Source organism: Sus scrofa, chromosome 12 (genome assembly GCF_000003025.6).
Source record: "Sus scrofa isolate TJ Tabasco breed Duroc chromosome 12, Sscrofa11.1, whole genome shotgun sequence".
Taxonomy (NCBI): Eukaryota; Metazoa; Chordata; class Mammalia; order Artiodactyla; family Suidae; genus Sus; species Sus scrofa.
Window position 1 is genome coordinate 11,460,310 of NC_010454.4, and position 23,726 is coordinate 11,484,035.

Here is a 23,726-nt window from a genome sequence, read left to right on the forward strand (position 1 = left end):
TGTTTCTAATAGACGAGTCCTGAACACATCTTCCTGAGAGCGTCTCACTTCCTTCGGTACTTGCTTAAAAGAAGCGACATCTGTTCTCCACAACAGTGGGTCATTGATGCTACGTCAGCAATAAATTCTTCCCCATGGAAGTCATTAAGCTTTGTCATTAATTCTTCTCTCCCCAGCCGAATTCTCTCTCCTTGTAGCTAAATCAGGTCTGATTTATCAAGGATGTTTGATTCATCAGGGATGGTCCAGCCTTGGATTTCTCTAAGGAGGCAACTCAGGACACACCACTTCCTGCCCTGGACTTGTTGACCTCACGGAGTACCATTTTGCCTGCCAGTATCTCTGGCTTTGCTGTCCCCAGTGGCTCACACTCTCTGCCATGCATCTCTGCCTCCTGTTTCAACAGTGCAAATTCCCAGGAAGTTAATTCCCAGGGATTGGAATTCTTTATACCTAACAGACTCAGGAAATACAAGGGTAGAGATTGAAACATGGTATCTATGGGGATATACAGAGAGGAGAGGAATGAGCTGCAAAGACCCAGTGTCAACTGTGGCACTGGATGTGATTTCAAAGCTATGCTAAAAAAAGAAATCACTTATAGCAGATGCAGTATTTGGATCAAATGCATTCACTTCAGTTAGTATATCAATTGTGACATTTAAAAAGAGATTTGAGGAGTTCCCATCATGGCTCAGTGAAAAACAAACCCAACTAGTAGCCATGAGGACAAGGGTTCCATCCCTGGCCTCGCTCAGTGGGTTAAGGATCCGGTGTTGCCGTGAGCTGTGGTGTAGGTGGCAGATGCGGCTCGGATCCTGGGTTGCTGTGGCTGTGGTGTAGGCCGACAGCTATAGCTCCAGTTGGACCCCTAGCCTAGGAATTTCCATATGCCACGGATGCAGCCCTAAAAAAGATAAAGAAAAAAAAAAAGGTTAGAATTATGGCAATCTAGAGTTCACAATAAACGTAATCCATACCCTGCACAGTTGAAGAATAATTTAAAAGCTGGTTTTCCTGAGGATGTAAAAAAGTATCCTGATCAAAGAGGAACTGATTTCTGAGATTAGAGCTGTTAGAGTTAAATTGTGAGGTGGTTTTGTTTTATTTTGTTTCCTCTTGGCTGCCCAGCAGCATATGGAGCTCCCTTGCCAGAGATCAAATCTGAGCCACGGTTGTGACCTACAACACAGCTGCAGCAGCGCCTGACCCTGTGACCCCCAGTACCGGGCAGAGAGCAAACCTAGGTCCCAGGGCTTCAGAGACACTGCTGATCCCATGCACCATAACTGAACTTGGTGAGTAGTTTTTCTTTTAATTATAAAAAGTAAACTCGGAGTTCTCATGGTGGCGCAGAGGAAACGAATCCGACTAGGAACCACAAGGTTGCAGGTTCGATCCCTGGCCTCACTCAATGGGTTAAGGGTCCGGCATTGCTGTGAGCTGTGGTGTAGGTCGCAGATACGGCTCAGATCTGGTGTGGCTGTGGCTGTGAGGTAGGCTGGCAGCTGCAGCTCTGATTAGACCCTAAGCCTGGGAACCGCCACATGCCGAGGGCACAGCCCTAAAATGACAAAAAGACCAAAAAAAAAAAAAAAAAAAAATTAAACTCATGTTCTGTGTCTACACAGATACAGTCTAAGCATTATCTTAGCTTCATCAAGAATTTTGAGCCCCTTTGGGAGTTCTCATTGTGGCACAGTGCAAATGAATCTGATTGGTATCTATGAGGATGCAGTTTCAATCCCTGGCCTTGCTCAGTGGGTCAGGGATCCTGTGTTGCCATGAGCTGTGGAGGTCACAGATGCAGCTCAGATCCTGTGTTGCTGTGGCTCTGGCATAGGCTGGCAGCTGTAGCTCCAATTCAACCCCTAGCCTGGAAATTTCCATATGCTCTGTGTGTGGCCCTGAAAAAAAAAAAAAAAAAAAAAAAAAAAAAAAAAAAAAAAAAGAATTTGAGCCCTTCACTTGTTTTGAAACCATTTAGGTTGTGGAATATTAAGTGACCACATTAGCATGGCCAAATGTTCTTTAGGTTTTAATGATTTGCCTTAGGCTGTCTTAGTGTGTGGTTTATAGAAGAACTTGAATTTTAGTAAAATATAAATTATATATTATAATATCCAATGCTGTAGTTTAGTTAAGTATTTAAAACACATCAAAAGTTTTCTGGGTCCCTTCCTAAAAGAGTATTATCCTCATTTTGTCTTTTAGACTATGAATAAAGATTTTTTTTTCTTTACAGTGGCAAAGAGAATTTAATTTTTAATAACTTCATCAAATAATTATAGTCATTTGAAAATATTTACCAATTTTAATAGTCCAATTGTATATGCAGTGATTTTATTTCAGCATCCAAATAAAAAATGGAGTCCCAGAAAGACAGAGAATTAGCAATCCTTGGGGGACCTTGGACAGCACTGGGGACAGTGCCGAGGGTCCACATGACGCCTTAACTTTCACGAGCTTCCTAACAAATCTGGGAGAGGGAAACCACACCACATAAAGCAGCCTCAGTCTTCGTACAGTATATAAATATCAGCTATGCCTACTTTTGCAAAACCAGAGCACGGTTTTAAAAGCCTTGCTGGGGAGTTCCCGTTGTGGCTCAGTGGAAACGAATCTGACTAGGAACCATGAGGTTGTGGGTTCAATCCCTGGCCTTGCTCAGTGGGTTAAGGATCTGGCATTGCCATGAACTGTGGTGTAGGTCGCAGATGTGGCTCGGATCTGGTGTTGCTGTGGCTGTGGTGTAGGCTGGCAGCTGTAGCTCTGATTAGACCCCTAGCCTGGGTACCTCCATGTGCTGCGAGTGTGGCCCTAAAAAGACAAAAATAAAATAAAAGCCTTGCTGTATTATATACCAAGAAATGTTTATGCTTTTTTTAGTCCATGAAAGCTTCTCTTTCTATTGCGGCTCTCTCTACTTATGCTTATAAGCACATCTGCCAATATTTCTACTTCAGTGTTTCAATCATTTCCTTCATCTGCTCAATTAATTTTTACTGGGTCACTATTCTGGGGACATAAAGATGAATATGATATGCTACCTTCCCTCAAGAAACTCAGTGGAATGGGAGAGGCAGAAACAAATTAGATGATTCCAGAAAAATAGAATGGATGCCATAATTAAAGTGCATCTAGTGTGTTGTGAACACAGAGAAGAAGCCAGTAATTCCTGCTGGGAGCCTGTCCGCTTCCACCCTCCACCCTCTCTTTCCCCTAAGTGGCCACAGTATCGAAGGAGAGTGTCAATCTGATTACATGTTCTCTTCTTAAATACAATTTTATAATAATCCAAAGTAAAAGAAAAGGTGAATTCAAAGGTTACTTTTTATTTATGCAAGTATTTTTGAGAACTATTCACCTAGGTTTTGTTTGTTTGTTTTGTCTTTTATCCTTTTAGGGCCGCATCCATGGCATATGGAGCTTCCCAGGCTAGGGGTCTAACCGGAGCTACAGCTGCCAGCCTACACCACAGCCACAGCAACACCAGATCCGGGCCACATCTGCGACCTACACCACAGCTCATGGCAATGCCAGATCCTTAACCCACTGAGCAAGGCCAGGGATCGAACCTACAACCTTATAGTTCCTAGTTGGATTTGTTTCTGCTGTGCCACAACAGGAACTCAGGATTTTTTTTTTTTTTTAAATCACCACATCATTTGGGGCAAATAGGTAAAATAATTTTACTACCAGATATGATCATTCTGAAATTTTATCTGTAGTTTTTGCCTAAAAAGTTACCTACCAGCTCCCATGAAATATAGGTACTTCAATTATTATAAGCTATCTTTTATAATAATTCCTATTTTTTTAATATTTTTCATTCACCTATTAACTCATTCTTTCTTAGTAACTTATTCTTTCTCTTTTGAAGCACTAAGCTAACGCTACCTGATACTTTGTTGCACAGAAAATACTTCCTCTCACTCCATCCACAATGAATATTCTCTACTAATATGTGAATCCAGGGAGTTCCCATCGTGGTGCAGCAGAAACGAATGTGACTAGCATGAGGATGCAGGTTCCTTTCCAGGCCTCGTGGGTTAAGGATCTGGTGTTGCCGTGAGCTGTCGTGTAGGTCGCAGACTTGGCTCGGATCTGGCATTGCTGTGGCTGTGGCATAGGCTGGTAGTGTAGCTCTGATTAGACCCCCAGCCTGGGAACCTCCATAATGCTTTGGGTGCGGCCCCAAAAGCCAAAAAAATGAAAAATGAAAAAAATAAAAATAAAAAAATAAAATGTGAATCCAGTTATAGTTGAGCTTTGGGATATGATGAAGTATTTGCTTAAGAGAAGGAAGACTAGTTCCTCTCTTGGCCTAGCAGGTTAAGGAACTGGTGTTGTCCTGCTGTGGCCCAGGCTGCTGCTGTGGTTCAGGTTCGATCCCTGGCCGGGGAACCACATGCCGTGGCGGCAGAGCTTAAAAAGAGAGAGAGAGAAAGAGGAGGAAGTACAGGGAGCACAAGATTCTATGGCTCATTAGATTCAGAAATTGGTTAGGGTTAAATTTGGCTTCCATCTTGCAAGAAAAAAATGAACTCCTTGGCCTCTCTCACTTGACAAGATGGATATACAACCAAGAGTTGCCTCAGCTTGGCCCTGAGGCCTAAATCTCTGAATGAATTGAAAGGCAGAGGCCAGCATCTGCTTTGATTCACAATGCTTGAGTCAAAAAACATTTTGTTGGTCTGCTTTCTGGTGTGGGAATTTAGTGCTGCAGTCACCCTGGACAGATTAAATATTTGTGATGTTTCTTATTAAGTTGTTGACTTCCTGCAGCTGTTGAAAAAATTTCTCATTGACACTGGCAAGAAATAACCAGAGGTCTGGCCGGCCTCGATATTTTGCATCTCGGTGCTACAGGAAAGTAATAAGGAAACTTAACCTCGCAGCCGGCTTGGCCATTTGAAAGTTTGCAGGTCCAAATTTGTGTCACTCTGATTAAACAAGGTAGTGAAACAAAACGACAGCCCCATTTTGCTTCAAAATTAACATTAAGAAAGTTTTGCAGAGTTCCCATCATGGCTCAGTGGTTAATGAATCCGACTAGCAACCATGAGGTTGCAAGTTCGACGCCTGGCCTCACTCAGTGGGTTAAGGATCCGGCGTTGCCACAGCTGCAGCTCAGATTGCAGATACGGCTGGGATCCCACGTGGCTGTGGCTGTGGTGTAGGCCTGCAGCTGTACCTCCGATTGGACCCCTAGCCTGGGAACTTCCATGTGCCACAGGTGTGGCCCTAAAAAAAGAAAAAAAGGGAAGGGGATGCTGACAGTGATCTGACATGAGACTGACTCTCACTCATCATATCATCGCCCCCCACCCCCAGGACAACTTTCTGTCACCCATCGCCTCCCTCCGGGCCTCACCCTGACCCTCAGGCAAGCTCTGACTGCTCTTTTCTCATGCACAACAAGCCTCTTTAGACCTTGCAGCGGGAGCCTCTCCCAAATGGATGTGGTCAAAGAGTGGAAGAAAGAGGGAGCTGGGCGGCAACTACCTTAGGGAGGATTTTGAGACTGTATTGTCTCCATAGATGTTCTATCAATTATCTTTAGAAGGTTGTTCTAGGACCGGAGCTGCCTTTTTTTTTTTTTTTTTTTTTGAGAGGTGCAACCAGGAACTGAACCTCATTCATCTAAGAAATATGCTCAGGGATATAATGGGATCCAGAATTACTCCGAAAAGACCATTTTTCTTTTTTCTTACCTGGATTACAACCTCATTAGCCTAAGAATCATGTTTTCTGTTTTGGCTTTGCTGTCGACTCAGAGAAAATCTTCCTTCCTATTACTGTGGAATTCCTACCCGCTCTTGGGCTCTTGGGCTTCTCTTTAGCTGGATTATCTTTTTCTTTTCCCCACCCGGTTGTGCCTCGTCCTCAGAGTCAGCTCAAAGGTCTCACTCGCTATCACAGAGCTTTGTCGGTTCTGCTTGGATCATGATGGCATTTTCTTCCTTAGATTCTCGCTGACTTCATGCTTGTTGAGAGTGGGCAGTAAAGCATTTCACGATGTGTCGTCCTGCTCTCTTCCCTCATGTACGCTAAGTATCTAGAGTTTGTCTTCTTGATAACATCGTGAGGAAAGTGAGGAGAAGAGCTGGGTTTTCTAGGTCCCCTGTGGTCTCTCATTGTTTATTTTTTATTAAAGTATAGTTGATTGACAGTGTGCAAGTTTCTGCTGTAAAGTGTCCCAATCATGCATATATACACATTTGCTTTCTTACATTATCTTCTATCATGGTCTATCCCAAGAGACTGGGTAGAATTCCCTGCGCTGTAGGACAGGACCTCACTGCCTCTCCATTCTAAATGTAATAGTCTGCATCTACTTACCTCAAACTCCCAGTCTAGCCCTCTCTACCCCCTTTCCCCCTTGGCAACCACCAGTCTGTTCTCTATGCTTTTGAGTCTGTTTCTGTTTTGTAGTTAGGTTGATTTGTGCCATGTTTTAGATTCTACATATAAGTGATATCATATGGTATTGGTCTTTCTCTTTCCGACTTACTTCACGTAGTATGATAATCTGTAGCTGCATTCATGTTGCTGCAAATGGCATTTTTCGTTCTTTCGTATGGCCAAGTAGAATTCCATTGTATGTACGTCTTCTTAATCCATTAATTCCTCTGTTAATACGCATTTAGGTTGTTTCCATGTCTTGGCTATTGTGAATAGTGCTGCAGTGAATATAGGGTGCAGGCACCTTTTTATTTTTATTTTTATCTTTATTTTTATTTTTGTCTTTTGTCCTTTTAGGGCTGCCTGCACCCACGGCATTTGAAGGTTCCCAGGCTAGGGATCTAATCGGAGCTGTAGCTGCTGGCCTACACCCCAGTCACAGCAACACCAGATCCGAGCCGCGTCTGCAACCTACACCACAGCTCACAGCGATGCTGAATCCTTAACCCACTGATCGAGGCCAGGGATCCCACCTGCAACCTCATGGTTCCTAGTCAGATTCGTTTCTGCTGCGCCATGACAGGAACTCCCAGGTACCTTTTTAAATTGTAGTTTTGTCCAGATATATGCCCAGGAGTGGGATTGCTGGATCATATGTAGTTCTGTATTTAGTTTTCTGGGGAACCTCCGTACTGCTTTCCACAGGGGTTGTCAGGTCCACTGTGTTCTTATTCAGTATTTCATGAGTGCTCAGGAAGCTTGGGGGCAGTGGCTCAACCTGAGTTTTAATCCTGGCTGGGCTAATTAGTAGTTGTATGAACTTGGTTGCATTATTAATCTTCTTTGAACATTGATTTACTCTTCTAGAAGAATAAATCAATCAATCAGCCCATCAATCAACCAGTCCATGTCTGAAATCTGCACAGTAGGCATTCAAACTTTTAGCTATAGCTTGATTGACAGTAAAGTCTAGATTTTATGAGTCTTTGTTTAGTCCATTTCCATCACTGCTTCTACAAGCACTGTGTGTGAAGAATGCTAGGGATCCCAAGAGCTCCTAAGGCAGCGCTATGGGTCCCATAGCAACCAGCAGGCAGGCGAGGAGGATGGGAGAGGTAACTGAGGTTTGGCAAGGGTGGTGGATTTACTCAGGACCACAAAGCTAAAAAGAAGCCAGTCTCCGGTGGTCCGGGATCCGAATCCCCTGGGCTTCAAGACTCGGGAAGAGAAATGGGGAATTGGTGTTTAATGGGTGCAGAGTTTCAGTTTCACAAGATGAAAAGAGTCCAGGGAATGGTTGGTGGTGGTGGCTGCACAACAATGGAATAAGCTTATAAGAAACCTAGAATGATGCAATAGGCTGTCCTAGGCTATTAGCCCGGTTCCTGCAATCCAGCTTAAACTACATGGCAGAACTTTAGCAAGGGGTCGTACAGCCTCTGGATTTGGAAAGGGACAAACATCTGATTAAGAATGAAGGAAGTCAACACAGCTAGAAGCCTTTCGTTTCTCATGTTACGGGAAGTATGATCCCTACTCTTATCAACTGAAATGTAAAATAGCTTATATTTTATTAAGAACATCTTACAGTACTTGATCACCAGCATTACCTAATAAGCAAGAGTAATATTTCTCCTTTATCAATGAGTAAACCAAGGCTCGGCTTAACCAGTTTTCACTCAAGTTTTCCCTATAGTCAAAAGCCCAGTGACAGAGGCACACTTGGGTGTTGTTTAGTTTCAAATCCCTTCACATTTCCTGAGCTTCACAGATGTTGCACAGATGTTGCAACATGTAAACCATGAACCCTGCCCTAGCAAATACGAAGATAAACATGATTCTCTCTGCCAATGACATAGTTTTACTGTTCCAAATCCCAAGTGACATCAAGAACAAATGAAGTTGTGATCTTAAGTGGAAAAAAAAAAAAAAGCTCAATTCAAAATATGTCAATTTTCGAACTAATGACACTTGGCAGATCTATACCACCACTTAAGAGTGGTTAACAGAATGAATATAGTGTGATTTGTAAAGATATTTACTGTCCGTACTGGCTCCAGTTGCACGTGTTATAGAAGGTAGCGCTGTGGGCTGAATTGTGTCCCCCTGCCCCAAATTCTTATGTGAAAGCTCTAACCTCCCCCCTCCATGCCATGTATTTGAGGACAGGGCTTTTAAGAGGTAACTAAGATTGGATGAGGTCATAAGGGGGGGGTCCTAACCAGATAGCACCGGTGGTCTAATGAGGAGAGAAAGAGGGAGGCACCAAGGAAAGGTCACCTAGACCCACAGAGGGAAGGCGGCTTTCTGCAAGCCAGGAAGAGAGCCTCACCAGAGCCATCCATGCTGGTACCCGGGACCTCAGACTTCCAGGCTTTTAGGTCTCTGCTGTGGCGCAAGGTCCATCCCTGGCCTGGGAACTTCCACATGCTGCAGGTGCAGCCCGGTGGGGGCGGGGGGGGGACAAAAGAAAAGAGAGGGAGAAAATATTTGAGCAAATACTAGATGAAATTTTCTAGAATTAAGGAAAGATGTAAGATTCAAAATTAAAGTGCATAAAGCACTAAACAGGAGATAGATGAAAAGTGAGATCCCATTTAAACACATTGTTGTGACATTTTAATTTAAATACACACTGACACCTTCACCCCAGCAGGTTTATTCATAAGACTGCAGAAGTAAATGCAAGGTGCCAATGAAGGGGGAGGAGCAGGAGAGACCAGGTACAAGTAGGTCAAGATGGTTTTTTTTTTTAGGAGAGAACATAAAAATGTTAAACTTAACTCTAGTGAAAAATAAATATAGGTATGAGTCATCTTGAGTTATTGCTAATTTCTTAGCAAAGAGAAAAGCATGAAACCCTGGATTAAATACATAAATTTTAAGTTATCTAAAATACCAAAATCGACATACATAAAAATCAATAAAACAAATGGATAGAACAATAATAATTAATGATATTAAAATGATAATTAAAACTTGCACTCCCCAAATCCCCAGATCCAGATACCTTTAGAGGTAAATCATAATAAATATATAAGACACAAATAAAGGTTATCCTTGTTTTATGCTCATTATGTTGAGTCTATATATACATACTTATATATAAAATGTATAAATTATATTTTATTCTTCGGACTTAGATACCCGTCTCTTTTTTCCTAGTATATATTTCCTATATAATTTAGAATTATATATATATATAATATAATAATACACATATAACTACAAATAATATAATTTATATAATTTATACTATATTTGTATGTTATATATTTATTATTTTATATAATTATGATTTGTATATTATATTATATAAATACAGATACATATATATACTTAATATAATGATAAAAGAGTGTATTATATATCTATCTATATATCTATCTATATATATATACCTCTAAGTTATAGGAAAAGACAGATGGGCTCTAAATCCAAAGTATAAAATAGAAGAAAGAGCATGAAGGTCAGAACCTGGGCAATTGGAGAAGAGAAGGAGAAGCAGCTTGAAGAATGGACCAGTGCCACTGGTTTGGTGTAAAGGGATGCTTTGTTATGTGATACTAAATGCTGGGCTCAAAGATGGATAGAAAGTTTAGAGGACTTGCTCTGGGTGTTTAACTAGTATGCTGTGATCTGTGTGTGCATCTGTGTGTGTCTGTGTCTGCCCTGGCATTTGGACTGTGCCAGTCTTTGCAGGAGGCCCCCTTTACTGCCTTGGGCACATCTGTAGCAGGCTTTGCCTTGATTCAGGTTGACTGAGTGATAGGGGTCCTAGGACACACACACACACAAGGATGTGTGTACATGTATAAAAATCACTTTGTTGCACAGCAGGCATGATCACAGCATTATACATCAACTACAATCAAACTTTAAAAAAAGGATAATTACTGCCACCATTTTATAATTATTTCAGAGAGTCAATTGAATAAGCGTCATCAGGAAAGGGAACCTTGGCTGGTGATATGTGTAAGGGGAAAACAGGAAGCCGAGTTAAGGGGGATTGAGAATGAAGGGCAAAGAGAGAGGGAATCACGGTTTTTAAACAGAGCGGTAGAGAATCCAGCGCGGTCTTGGCCGAGGCGTGATGAAGGTGAGGAAGTCGATCACGTGCAGGAATCTCCCAGGCGGAAGAAACCAGAGCCAGGGGAGGATGCTGTCGCGGGAGCATGCCTGGCTCATGCAAGGAACAAAAAGACAACGAGGGGAGACAGAAACGGAGGGAGCAGTGGAGACAGAAGCAGGAGCTGAGGTCAGAGAAGCTGCAGGAGGAGAGGCGGGCTGTAAGCACTTGGACTTGGACTCGGGATGGAATGCAGCATCACCGGAGCGTCCAAGCCCTAATGCAGCAAGCTGGCACTGACACTGGCGTGTGAACAATACACGGAAAGTCTCAAGGATGCAAAACTGAACTCCTCCTTTGAGATCTGAGCAAGAATAGTTTGAAAGACACAGTAACCAGAGCCTGGGAAAATTGCCTGATGATGCATGGGAAAGAAAAAAGTATTCCCCACTCTCTTCCCAGCAAATGCTATCTTTAGACTAAACCTTCATCCTCACCAACACTCTGTTGGGTTCTTAACCCACTGAGCCACAACGGGAACTCCTATTTTGGTTTCTTCTCACGATACCCTGAGTACGATTTAAGATATAATTTAAGATTTGCTTATAAGTATGAAATACTGGATTTTGAAGGCTTAGTAGAAAATAAGCATGTAAAAATCTCAATTTTTATAGTGGTTACATGTTCAAATGATGTTTTGGCTAACTTGGGGGTTTTTATGGGGGGGAGGGGTGGCACTTCACATTTATTCCCTTCTTTCTCAACACCCATACTATGGACCATGAGCAAATAACTCTTTGCTCCCGGGCAACAAACAAATGTAGATATTTGGGTGAAAGGGACATGAATTTATTTGGAGAAGAAATAATAATGAAGCCAAGATTCTTCTTCCCAATATGCCGATAATATTCCAAGTAAAGCCAGAGGGATTTCTGGAGCAAAGACAAGTATCTCAAGATGATAAGCTGAGGTGGTGGGTTCCCAAAATTGGGGAAGAGCACATTACTTTTAAAAATTTTCTCTCAGGTCCCAGGAGAATGGTTGGTGAGGTGGAGTGCCCTAAAAGATGAACCCCTACCGTTAGAAATGATCTCAGGAGTTCCCGTCGTGGCGCAGTGGTTAACGAATCTGACTAGGAACCATGAGGTGGCGGGTTCGGTCCCTGCCCCTGCTCAGTGGCGTTGCCGTGAGCTGTGGTGTAGGTTGCAGACGCGGCTCGGATCCTGCGTTGCTGTGGCTCTGGCGTAGGCCGGCGGCTACAGCTCCAATTTGACCCCTAGCCTGGGAACCTCCATATGCCGCGGGAGCGGCCCAAGAAATAGCAGCAACAACAACAACAACAAAAAAAAGGAAAAAAAAAAAAGGAGAAATGATCTCAGGTTGGAGTTCTGTCGTGGCTCAGTGGTAACAAACCTAACCATGAGGTTTCGGGTTCAATCTCTGGCCCTACTCAGTGGGTTAAGGATCCGGCGTTGCCATGATCTGTGGTGTAGGTTGCAGATGCGGCTCAGATCCCGTGCTGCTGTGGCTGTGGTGTAGGTCGGTGGCCACAGCTCCGATTGGACCCCTAGCCTGGGAACTTTCATGTGCCTCCCTAGAAAGACATAAAAAAAAAAAAAAAATCTCAAATCAACGAAAAGCACCCTTAAGGCTAGGAATATGGAAATGTGGAAGAGAGAAAAAAATTCCCCAATTTTCTATAACAACAACCCAAGTAACTGTTAAAAATGTTGTGTGCCTGTGTTTGGGACCTGTTGTGTTTTCAAGATATGGATGCAAAATATGAAGATTATCCGTGTGAGAGCAAAAGATAGGTCCACATGCTACAGCTTCTAAACATAGCAAGATTTTAAGTAAGTTCTCATACCGGGCACCCTTGGTTCTGATGGGAAGAAGGCGTTAACCTTAATGCTAGGTATTGGAAAGTCAGTTACACCACCTGTAATACTGGCGCAGAAAGTCTCAGGGCTTACAGCCTTAATTTTACTTCCTGCCTCTCTAGCCAGTAGCCATTCTTAATCTAGTAAAGACAGAATTAAAAAAGCACTTCCGATTCCATCCTGTTCTTTATATCAACAAAAAAAGTTCCGTTTAAAACTTTCTTTAGAACATTGTCACATGTCTTCCACTTTCCCAGAAAGCACATGAGATTCTGTTGCCAATTTTTCAAAACTGAAAACAATTTAACAAGAAAAATCCCACGAACCATCACTAAGATGTCATTTAAGGTCATTAGTAAAATGCTGGTTCTTTTCCCAGCTTGCATTGCATTTTGGAATTGAATAATGAGCACTTTCTGTGTTCCTGCCTTTTGTCTGCCAAGCTAAATTTTCAAAGGGTGCCATCTCTTGGTTTGGTTTTTTAAATATTTATGGATGTCCCATTTAGAATGCTTCTAGAAGCTTACTATGCACTGGTCCTGTACTCATACAGAAATATTTGCTTTCTATTTCCAGCCACCTGGGTGGCAGCAAATGTCTCAAGTTCTCTGAGAATCTGATCCAAGCTTCTCAACAAGCCAGAGGTGGAAGTGCATTCCAACCGCATGAGCACTGCAAAAGTGTGATGACTGCAGATTTGAAGGCGCTTTACAGTGTCACCATTATGGCTTACAAGTACACGTAGGCTCTACACTAGGGACAATTTGCTGCCCCGTGGTGCTCTTTCCTGCCAAAGTAACCAAAAGTCCACACGCCATGCGCTTTGCATCTCCTCGTGCATATGCAAAACGGCATCAGTCCTGGACTCTGAGGCTTATTCCAACACAAAATATTGCGATGTCCTTTTATATTTGTCACTAAATAATTTATCATGCCAATTTTAAAGTCCTGTCTTATTCTTCTGAGTTCAGTGTACAACTTAAATCCATGCAAGTGTGGGCCAGATCTAATCATGACAACATAGTTTTATGCCAGAGGAACCCTCTTGATAACAATATTTATAAGAACAACCAAAGCTGACAAAAACTGGGTAGAGGATGACCCTTGAAAGAAAGGACACACACGCTAGGCGAGCTCTATGTGTATCCAGCTTTTCTCCTAAGGCAAACTTATGCATGCTAAAAAAAAAGAAAGAAAGAAAAAGAAAATACCCAAAAGCTGTGAGGTGCTTTCTGGGGTCTTTTCCCTTTGGCCTTGCATCTGTAAGCTGTAAATAAGTTGTTTTGATGGAAAAAATAAAGCCCATCAGACTTAATGTTTTGCATATGGAACGAGAGTACATGAACCGTTAGGATATGGGGAAATCGGTTCGTTTGTTCTTTTACTTTTCAGCCAATTATCTTCCTCCCTCCGCCCTGTTTCCACCTTCTTCACAGGTTGCTTCCTTTCCAACGTTTGGATTTACCGGCTCTTGACCTTATTTCCATGACGTTCTTTCTAGTTTGCCTGTGTTTCTCTTTTCTACCCTTAAGGGATGATGCAGGCTTCCAGGGTGCCTGGTGATAAGAATCATGGATTGTTCTGTGTAATTAATATGGAAAAAGGGAGTAGGTGGGCGTTTTGGAGACAAGACGTGCTTGGGCCTCAGAGGGCTTTCTGTGCCCAAACCTCACAGCGAGAACATCTGCTGCTACGCGCAGCTGTAGAAAGAGCTGTTTTTTTCAGAAACAGACTCACAGAGAACAGACTGGTGGTTGCCAAGGGAGAGGGGGGAGGCCGGGGGGTGGACTGGGAGTTTGGGACAGTAGAGGCGAACTCGTACATTTAGAATGGAGAAGCAAGGAGGTCCTACTGTAGCGCACAGGGAACTCTGGCCAGTCTCCTGGGACAGACTATGATGGAAGATAAGATGAGGAATGTATATATGTATATACGTGTGTGTGTGTGTGTGTGTGTAGGAATGATGGGGTCATTTTGCTGTACAGCAGAAATTAGCACCACATTGTAAATCAACTATACTTTAATAAAAAAAAAATTTTTTAAGAGCTGTTTAAAAACCAAACCAAACAAAAAAAAATAGACAAAAAGCCCTGTTACATAAAGGGAGAACTAGAGTTTTTGTTATGCCAAAGGCGCAATGGCTCCCTCTTCTGTCAACTTTAAGCAAGTGTTCTTTCTTTGGCCACTCTGCACATCCAAGAAAAATCCTCGATTTAAATGAAGTAACGAATCAGAAGAAAGTTCATCACTCATAGGAGCTTGATTTACTGAAATCCTGGGGGGAAGATACAGGGACTTTTCAAAGGTAGTGACCCCCTTGCATTAAGAGGGAATGTCCACAGTGGTGGTGGCCGCTGGGGCTCAGTGTTGTTGGGATATGACAAAAGTGGCCAGTTTCCTGGTAGTTAGTTTCTAGTTCTGTAGGCTTCAGATAATTCAGTGTGCTCTGAGTCAGAGATCAGCAATGACTTGTGTGCAAAGCCCTGAAACTGCTCAAACAACCCAGGTCCACAGGCCCCATGACCTGGACCCAAACTGTCCAGAATACAAGTCGCTTTGAATGGTATTAATCATATTTCTGTTTTTCAGTTGCATTCCCCCTTGAATTTTTTTTTTTTTGGTCTTTTTTAGGGCCACACCCCTGAGGCATAGGGGGGGTTCCCAGGCTAGGGGTCTAATTGAAGCTGTAGCTGCTGGCCTGCACCACAGCCACAGCAACGTCAGACCTGAGCCACATCAGCGACCACAGCTCATGGCAAAGCCAGATCCTTCACCCACTGAGCAAGGCCAGGGATCGAACCTGCAACCTCATGGTTCCTAGACGGATTTGTTTCCACTCCATCACAACAGGAACTCCCCATTTTCACTTTCTAAACATTTCCAAGCACATCGTTGGGGTCTTCACTTTTGAGCTCAGCACGGCCAACTTTCAATCTGAAGATCTCACATATGAATCCAGTAACTTAGGTGGAGCCCATGTTGTGGCCTTCTGGTCAACCTAAGTGATTTGGGACCGAGGGACGGGGAACTCTTACAGTGTTGGTACATTTTTTTAAAAACCTATTCTTACTGGGATGCTCTGTACCCTTTGCAGCCAGAATCCATAACGACCCACGCTGCTCTTGAGAAATACTCAGGAGAAAAAAATTTCTACATGCAGGAGAAAGAAGCTCTGGTGCACAGACCTTTGCTATCTCCTAGAAAATAAATCAGGGAATTCCCTGGTGGCCTAGCAGTTAAAGGTCCAGTCTTGTCATTGCTGTGCCTTGAGTTTGACCCCTGGCCCAGGAACTTCTGCACCCTGTGGGTGCAACCAAAAAAAAAAACATCAGTATTGTATGTGCTTGAATGTCATGCCCCAAGGGGGGAAATTTGTTTTGTTTTTAAAAACAGCCCTCAATATTTCAGTGTCTTCCTGTGGAAAGGCAATTAAGAGGTTACACATTTACCTTCTTTCTTTTAATTTTAGAAAAAAAGAAACTTTCACTTTATCATTTATTCTTACAGTTAGTAATAATATTCAGATGTCTGTTTTACTCCAGTCATCACTGTCTAAAACCCAGCAATAAGTCAAGGGTACTGAAAAAAAAACAAAAACAAAAACACAAAAGCTTGCTTTCCAGAGTTCCCATCATGGCACAACAAAAACAAATCTGACTAGGAACCACAAGGTTGTGGGTTCGATCCCTGGCCTCGTGGGTTAAGGATCTGGCAGTGCCATGAGCTGTGGTGTAGGTCGCAAACGTGGCTTGGGTCTGGCGTCGCTGTAGCTGTGGTGGAGGCTGGCAGCTGTAGCTCCGATTCAACCCCTGACCTGGGAACCTCCATATGCAGTGGGTGCAGCCCTAAAAAGCAAAAAAAAGGGGGGGGGCTTGATTTCCAGCCCTAAATTAAATCTTTCTTCCTTCAGCATGTAATTTGAAGGTTGACTTTTGCTTCATCTTGGAATCTAGCATTAGTCAGTGGCTGTAGCATAGAACGATGGACTATCCAGTGCTAGGAGGGCACCATGTGGTCAACACCAGCTGCAGCGGGACCCACAAAAGAGGTTCTAGGGCTCGAAGAGCGTTACCTGACCTTTGGTTGTGGCGAATAGCGGTGAAGATACTGAGACATGGTTTTTCCCAGTGAGCATGAGCTACTCAGTACTGAGACTAGGTCCATAGAATAGCTGCCCTTTGTAACTTCGATTTATTATGCTTTTCTTGCTGTTACTGGAAAATTTGAGGGAGGAGGAACTATAAAATCGAATGAACTGTCCAGGGTTGCATCATAGAATTGCCCCACACCCAAGAATGCAGAGAAATTAACAAAGTGTATAGTGTCAATTATTTGTGTCAACTCTGATTTATGCAAGGGAAGAAAATGGCAAAACGTTATGGTTAAAATTTTGGTTTTCCTCTAAGACTTATCATGAAGATAAATTTGTCCAGTGGTCTGTAAACCACAAAAGGGAAATACCCAGTCCTCTGGTGTGTTTCTAATTACATATGAAAACCTTTGTGGACAAGTTTATGGAAATTACAATACAAAAGTTGCCACTTGCTGTTATTTATAACAACGTAGCGTACAGGGAAAAGCGTATTTGCTTGCTTCTTATTCTTATGTGTATTCTGAGTGTTCCAACTGCCATATATTTAAATTCTACGTAGATGAGGTGCTTGGCTGTTGATGACTCTTCCTCCCTGCTTTTACCTTTTCTTCCCCCACCTTTCTACCCTTTCTCCTCCTAACTCTGTGGGAGAAAAATAGAAAAAATATCTGTAAATTCTATAACACCCCCATAGCTAGGCTTCATTATTCATTCTCTCTCTCCCTCTGCCCCTCGTTGTCTGGCCATTACTGATCCACTTTTTCCTAATATTACTCGACTCTCACATTACTCAACCAGCTGCTACGACCCTTGGAGTGATATTAACATGCTTGTCTTGAAATGAGGGAGAAAGGATAGGAAAATACAGCAGAAGCCGTTGGCTCCCCTACTGCCCCATAAAACGTCTTGTATTGTGCAATGCCTCAGTTGAGCCTCAAAAATATCAATCACGAATAACATGGAATTTCCTACTTATCGGCGAGTGAAGACAAGTTCACGACATGGCCCTGCAATTGCTAATGAGTCCACTTTCTTTATACCTGCTTGCTAGAATCTCTCTGTTGAACTTCAGATTGAGTATTTTGTACACTTTGTCCAGCCTGGACTTTTTAGGTAGATGTTTGGTGTTGTTCGCTGATTTCCGGCCGCTGTTGATACATCTATAACTTTGGCGACGAAGAGCCCCAAAGCAGCGTTTCCTCTCATCTCTTCGCTGGCCACGTTGCAGTGTGGCGTTCAGGGGCCCACGTGTGATTGCCCCACTGGCCGAGGTCTCTGGCCCATTTCGACCCCTCGGAGATGTCACATGCCGAGGGCCAAAGCTCCCTTTGGCAAGGGTCACTCTAGGATGGCTGATGGACGGGGTGAGCCACCAGCTGGGATCGCCCCCAACAGGAGGCACTCCCAGGACCCAGGACTTTATGTTTTGAAGATGGAAAGGTCCCCAGCACAGCAGGAGGACACAGCTGTCCTAACTCGACGCCCAGTGAGTATCCCAGTCTGTACCCCATGAGGGTGCCCAGGAGTCCAACTGTCCCCTTTCCAGTCCACCAGTCATCCTTGTCCAACTATTTCCAGCTCTGAATAGGAAGGCCTCCAGTCATTGCGCCGTTTCTTCCATAAGCTTGAAGATCTTCCACCCCAAACCCAGGACTGAAGGAGGGTTTTGCCTGCTCCAAGCGGGAGTCAGCTCTAAAATGCCTCCTCTCCCCTCTCCCTCCGAACCACACTCCTGGGGAAGGGACGGATGCAGCTGGGGGAGGATGAGCATCTCTACTGAACCAGCTGCTCTCCTTCCGTCAGTGGTGGGCGATGCATCTTTCGTCTTCTTTGCTTGTCCCGCCTTGCTGTCTGAGAGGCGGGTTTAGAAGAGCTGGCTGTCTTTGAAACCTTTAAATTCCATAGAGCCGGCCCCATTGTCCAGGTCCTTAACATAAAAGATACAATGTCCAATCCAATTTCTGCCATTGGCGGTGTAGCCCACATCCTCGTACTTCTGGGGACCCCTCATCCTGAGGGCCCCCTTTGGGATCCCAGAGGGCGCCAGCCCAGGCACCTTCCTTGGCGGCCCAGCACTTGGCCCCAGGAACTCCGTGCCTATCTGACACTAAATGGATGTGAGTGCGGCTGCCTCTCCCACCGCCCCCCCCCCCATCCCCCGCCACCAGCTCTCTCCCGTTCTCTCCTCCCCTCTGAACAGATCGGCAAGTGCGGTGTCTGGTCAGGAATCCAACTGGGAAATGGAAGGCAAGTGCTCCCTTCCGGCCCGCACCCTCCCACCTGTTCACCTCCCTTCTGGCCCGCGCCCTCCCACCCGTTCGTCTGTCCTAAGGAGTCTCTCCGAGATCCTCTTCCACTCTCGGCTTTCACGAGGGAAGGGGCAAAGGCGAAGGCCCTCATCACAGACCCCACACGTCTCCCGGGATGGATGAGAGCTCCTCCTCCCCAGAGGGAGGGGGGCTGGTGGTAGGGCTGGTTCTGCGACGGGTTTGGGCTCTTGCGAGCAGAAGTTGAGGACATTTATGGGTTGACTTTTGATCTGTCTGCTTGTGCCAAGTTCCGGGGCTTCCACAGCCGACACTTTAGGTCCAAGAAGAGCTAAACCCCATGTTGGAGCATTTCATTAAATGGACAGGCAACACGGGACGATGAACCCCAATTTCCTGGTACCATTGAGCTACCATAGCAGGGTGCTCTTCAGCCAGCTGCCAGCTGCCCTTGCCTGCATAGCTGCCTGTCCCAAGCCCAGCATCTGGCTTCATCTACCCTCTGCGTATTTCTCTCTGACGAGGCCTGTCTTCATTGCTCATGAGCTCCCTTCTGGCTGGAAAGCCACCTTTGTCTGTACCACCTTTGTCTGTGTGATCACCCTTGGGCCACATTTTGCTCTGGGGTAGCACTTTCACCACGATTCCCAGCTGGCAACACGCTGCTTCACACCTGCCGCCACTTCCCTCCACCTGGCTGCCTCCTCCCCCTTCTCCCCATCCTCTTCCCGTTCTCCGTCTACTCCGGCCCATCCTCCACGCCTCACACCGCAGCAGGCATCCCTGATCCTTCAGACGGGCTTCAGCCCAGGCCTCTGGGCCCCGCTGCCTCTCACACGCTGGGCAGGTCACCTGAGATCCTCTCTGTCCCCGTGTCCCTCTCCACTGATGATCTGCTGCCTGTAGCGGAGCATCTCATACTCTGTGGACACCTCTGTAAGTGTTTAACCAAATGATCCTCATTGGAAAGCAAGGGGTTTGCTATTAACGTGCTTTTTTTCCTTTTTTAAATTAAAATGTAGTTGGCCAGTTTCTCCTGTAGAGCAGAACGACCCAGTCATATACACATTCTTTATGACAAAGAATATAAAATTCTTTTCCATCATGGTCTCTGCCAGGAGATTGGATAGAGTTCCCTGTGCTCTACGAGAGTTCCCTGTGCTGTTGGCTTAGGGTTTATCACGGATAAAGTCTTTCTTAGGAAAAGCATAAGTAAGAAACGCAACTGATGCACCAAGAGCTGTCCTGTCCTGTTCTTTGACGGCTTAGTGAGGTAGTGGAGTAATTCCGCATTTTGCAAATAAGGAAACTAAAGCTCAAGGAAGGAAAGTAGGTAGCTCACGAGTGCCTGAGCCTGAGACGAATGGAGAGCTGTCTGGCTCCAAAGTCTAGGATCCTTTGACTGAAAAAATAAGGGGAGGGAGGGAGAGAGAACAGAAAGAAAGGAGAGAAGAAGGAGGGAGGGAGGGAGAAAGGAGGGGAGAGGAAAAGAAAAGAGGAGAGGAGAAGAGAAGAGAAAAAGATATATACCTGTGTGTTTTGCCCCTGCTGGGTTTTGGAGACCAAAACCCCCAGGGACTGGGAAGGAGCGCCACCTGCTGGCAGAACTGGAGCTCTGCAGGCGATCCCTGGAAGTCTCAGTCTCCGGGGCTGTGGAGGTGTCTTCCTCACACACTCACATTCAAGCCCGGATTGGATGAGAGCCATGAGCCTGGTACTAGTGCTCCCTCCAGATACCCGGACATACTTCTAAACATGGAACCAAAGCTTAGCCTAGCCTGGTCGGCCCACTCCTCCCCTCAAACGCAACCGCCGTTGAATGACTTCTAGTTCTACAAGACGTGGCTAACAAGCCAATGTCGCGCTGACATTGTCCAGCTCCAGTCCAGTTTGGTTTCCTGCCATCCTGGCAAAGGCAGCTGCTAGATGTTGGCAGGACCTCCATACTTGGTCCCACACAGGTCAAGCTCAGCTAGTAGAGAGTTAACGGCTTATTGAAATGATTCCTTTTCTGTAGTAGTTGGATTGGTAAATGCTCATGTGGTTTCCGGTCACCACTGTTTGCTTGCAAAATGCCAAATATTGTCCTTCGTTAAGTGCATAATGAAAGAAGAGAGCATTGTGCAAACTTGAGAGTCGAATCCATAAGGAATCAGTGGTTCAATGGTCGGGCCCTGACTTGAGACTACCTGGCCCCATCATTGACTCCCTGGGCAATTTGGGTCACGTTCCCGAGGCCATCCAGCCTGTTTCCTTGTGTGTAATAGATGACTAATAGAGCACCTACCTGCTAATCACAATGATTAAGTCGGATAACAACCAGAAAGCCTGTCATTAACCATATTCTTGGCTCCCGGTAAGCGCTCAATACATGTCTGCAGAAGCCTGACCACGAGCTTCACCTGACATTTGAACAAGTCATGGCAATTCAGACACTTAAAGTTTTTCCTCTGGAAACATCATTATGACGACACAGCACCAAAACGGTACTGCGGGCCAGCGGTCCCAAGTTGATTTTTTTCACTGCCAGGTGCTTTTCATTCGCTGCGATTTAATTTAATGAATCTATGGGAGTTAAGTGGAGGGAAGGGAGGGAAGCATTTCAAGCTGCATGTAATAAAGTGGATAAATAATAAACATTACCTTTAGCCACATGTGGCTTGAGAGCAGTGAATTCCGGCACAGAATATCAAATTGTAAGGCCTAAGAGAAACTTACATAAAGAAAAGCTGACTCCCCTTGGTTCATATATTAAAAATAAATGGGAGTTCCCGTCGTGGCACAGTGGTTAATGAATCCGACTAGGAGTCATGAGGTTGCGGGTTCGATCCCTGCCCTTGCTCAGTAGGTTGGCGATCCGGTGTTGCCGTGAGCTGTGGTGTAGGTCGCAGGCGCGGCTCGGATCCCGCGTTGCTGTGGCTCTGGCGTAGGCTGGTGGCTACAGCTCCGATTCGACCCCTAGCCTGGGAACCTCCATGTGCCGCAGGAGCGGCCCAAGAAATGGCAAAAAAGACAAAAATAAATAAATAAATATAAATAAATAAATAAATAAATGGTAGTTGGAATCAAAGGTCTAATGTGATCTGCACAGAATAGGTCTTGGGCTTTGTTTTTCGGACGGTTGGAAAGGAGATTTTGGTATATTGCACGTGTTCCCGGGGAAGGAAATGCTGATTTGCATGATGAACATTTAAATTTGCTTCACCTTTGCTGGAGTCTGGGTCTCCATTTTTTTTTTTTTTTTTAATTTTGATCATGAGCCTCCTACTTCGCAATAATTGCTTCATTCTCAGAGCCTGGTTTTTTACTTTAGTAACCTCATTTATTGGACGAAGGTTGGGGGTGAATGAACATTTTAGCCCAAAGTGCTATTTTTTTTTTTTTTTTTTTTTTTTTTTAGGGCCGCACCCAAGGCATGTGTAAGTTCCCAATCCAGTTGTCGAATTGGAGCTGCAGCTGCTGGCCTACACCACAGCCACAGCAATGCCAGATCCTTAACCCACTGAGCGAGGCCAGGGATCGAACCCTTGTCCTCATGGATACTGCTCGGGTCTACGACCACTGAGCCACAACGGGTTTCCTTCTTGGGTGATGGAAATGTTCTGGAAGGACACGGTGACGATGGCACATTTTGCGTTTACTAAAACCCACTAAAAATGCGTCCTTACAAATGGTGAAATGTTGTGTTACGTGAATTATGCCTTAATTTTTTTTTTCATTTTAAGGCCACACCTGTGGCATAGGTAAGTTCTGGGGCTAGGGATCCAGTGGAAGCTGCAGCTACTAGTCAACACCACAGCCACAGCAATGCCGGATCCTTAACCCACTGAGCGAGGCCAGGGATCCAACCTACATCCTCACCAATACTATGTGGGGTTCTTAACCCGCCAAGCCACAATGGGAACACCTATCTGAATTTCTTGAATTGCAAAAAAATTTAAAAACATAGAACAGGAGTGCTCAATAAACCTCCAAATCAGGGGTCACCAACTGAAATGGCCCATAAAGAGACAGCAGCAGAATGGACCAGAAAGTCCAGACACAGACCAGTGAAAAGGGGTCATTTTTTTTTTTTTTTTAAACCAGAGACGACACTGTTTCAGGTCAGGAAAGAAAATACAGATTACTCAGTAAATAGTGTTGGGGCAAAATTTATCTTTATCCATCTGGAAAAAATAATAAGGCTAATCCACATCCCAATACTTGATACAAAATCAGTTACACTGAAGATTTCAATGTAAACAACAAATGACAAAATTTCTTAAAAATTCAGTATTCCGTAAATCACTGTAACTATTTTATAATTCTAGGATCAATTCACAATATCAAGTATCTTCAAAATTCTCATTCAATATATACTTTTACTGTTATTATTAAACATGTAACATTCTTAGTAAATACAGGTTCCTATACTGATATGTGATGAGTGTTTTTCAATACTGTGGCAGTTAAGGGACAAAAAAAAACGGATTGAAAAAATGGGGTTGTTCTGTAAACACATGGCCAGATGATAAATATATCATAATGTGTGGGTTCCAGTTGTCTGAGCTTCAGCAATCTGATTCTGCTCTAGTGAAGCAGCTCGCAGCTGGGAGGGGTTTTGTCCCCTGGGGAACATTTGGACATGTCTGGAAATATTTTTTATTATCACAACTTGCAGAAGGGTGGTGCTCCTGACATCTGGTACACTGAGGCCAGTGACGCTGTTTTTTAGTTTTTTATTTTTTGTCTTTTTGCCATTTCTAGGGCCACTCCCGAGGCATATGGAGGTTCCCAGGCCAGGGGTCTAATCGGAGCTGTAGCTGCCGACCTCCGCCACAGCCACTGCAACGTGGGATCTGAGCCAAGTCTGCAGTCTTCATCACAGCTCACAGCAATGCCGGATCCTTAACCCACGGAGCAAGGCCAGGGATCGAACCCACAACCTCATGGTTCCTAGTTGGATTCGTTAACCACTGAGCCACGAAGGGAACCCCCCTGAGCCAGTGACACTGTTAAACAGAACAGCC

General features: G+C 44.4%; 1 long non-coding RNA gene across 1 annotated transcript; it reads left to right on the forward strand.

The window, feature by feature from the left end:
• LOC110255980 lies at positions 872–21,525 on the forward strand. Its single transcript, XR_002337050.1, has 3 exons — positions 872–1,298; positions 17,550–17,936; positions 18,651–21,525. It is a non-coding gene; the product is annotated as an uncharacterized LOC110255980 (long non-coding RNA).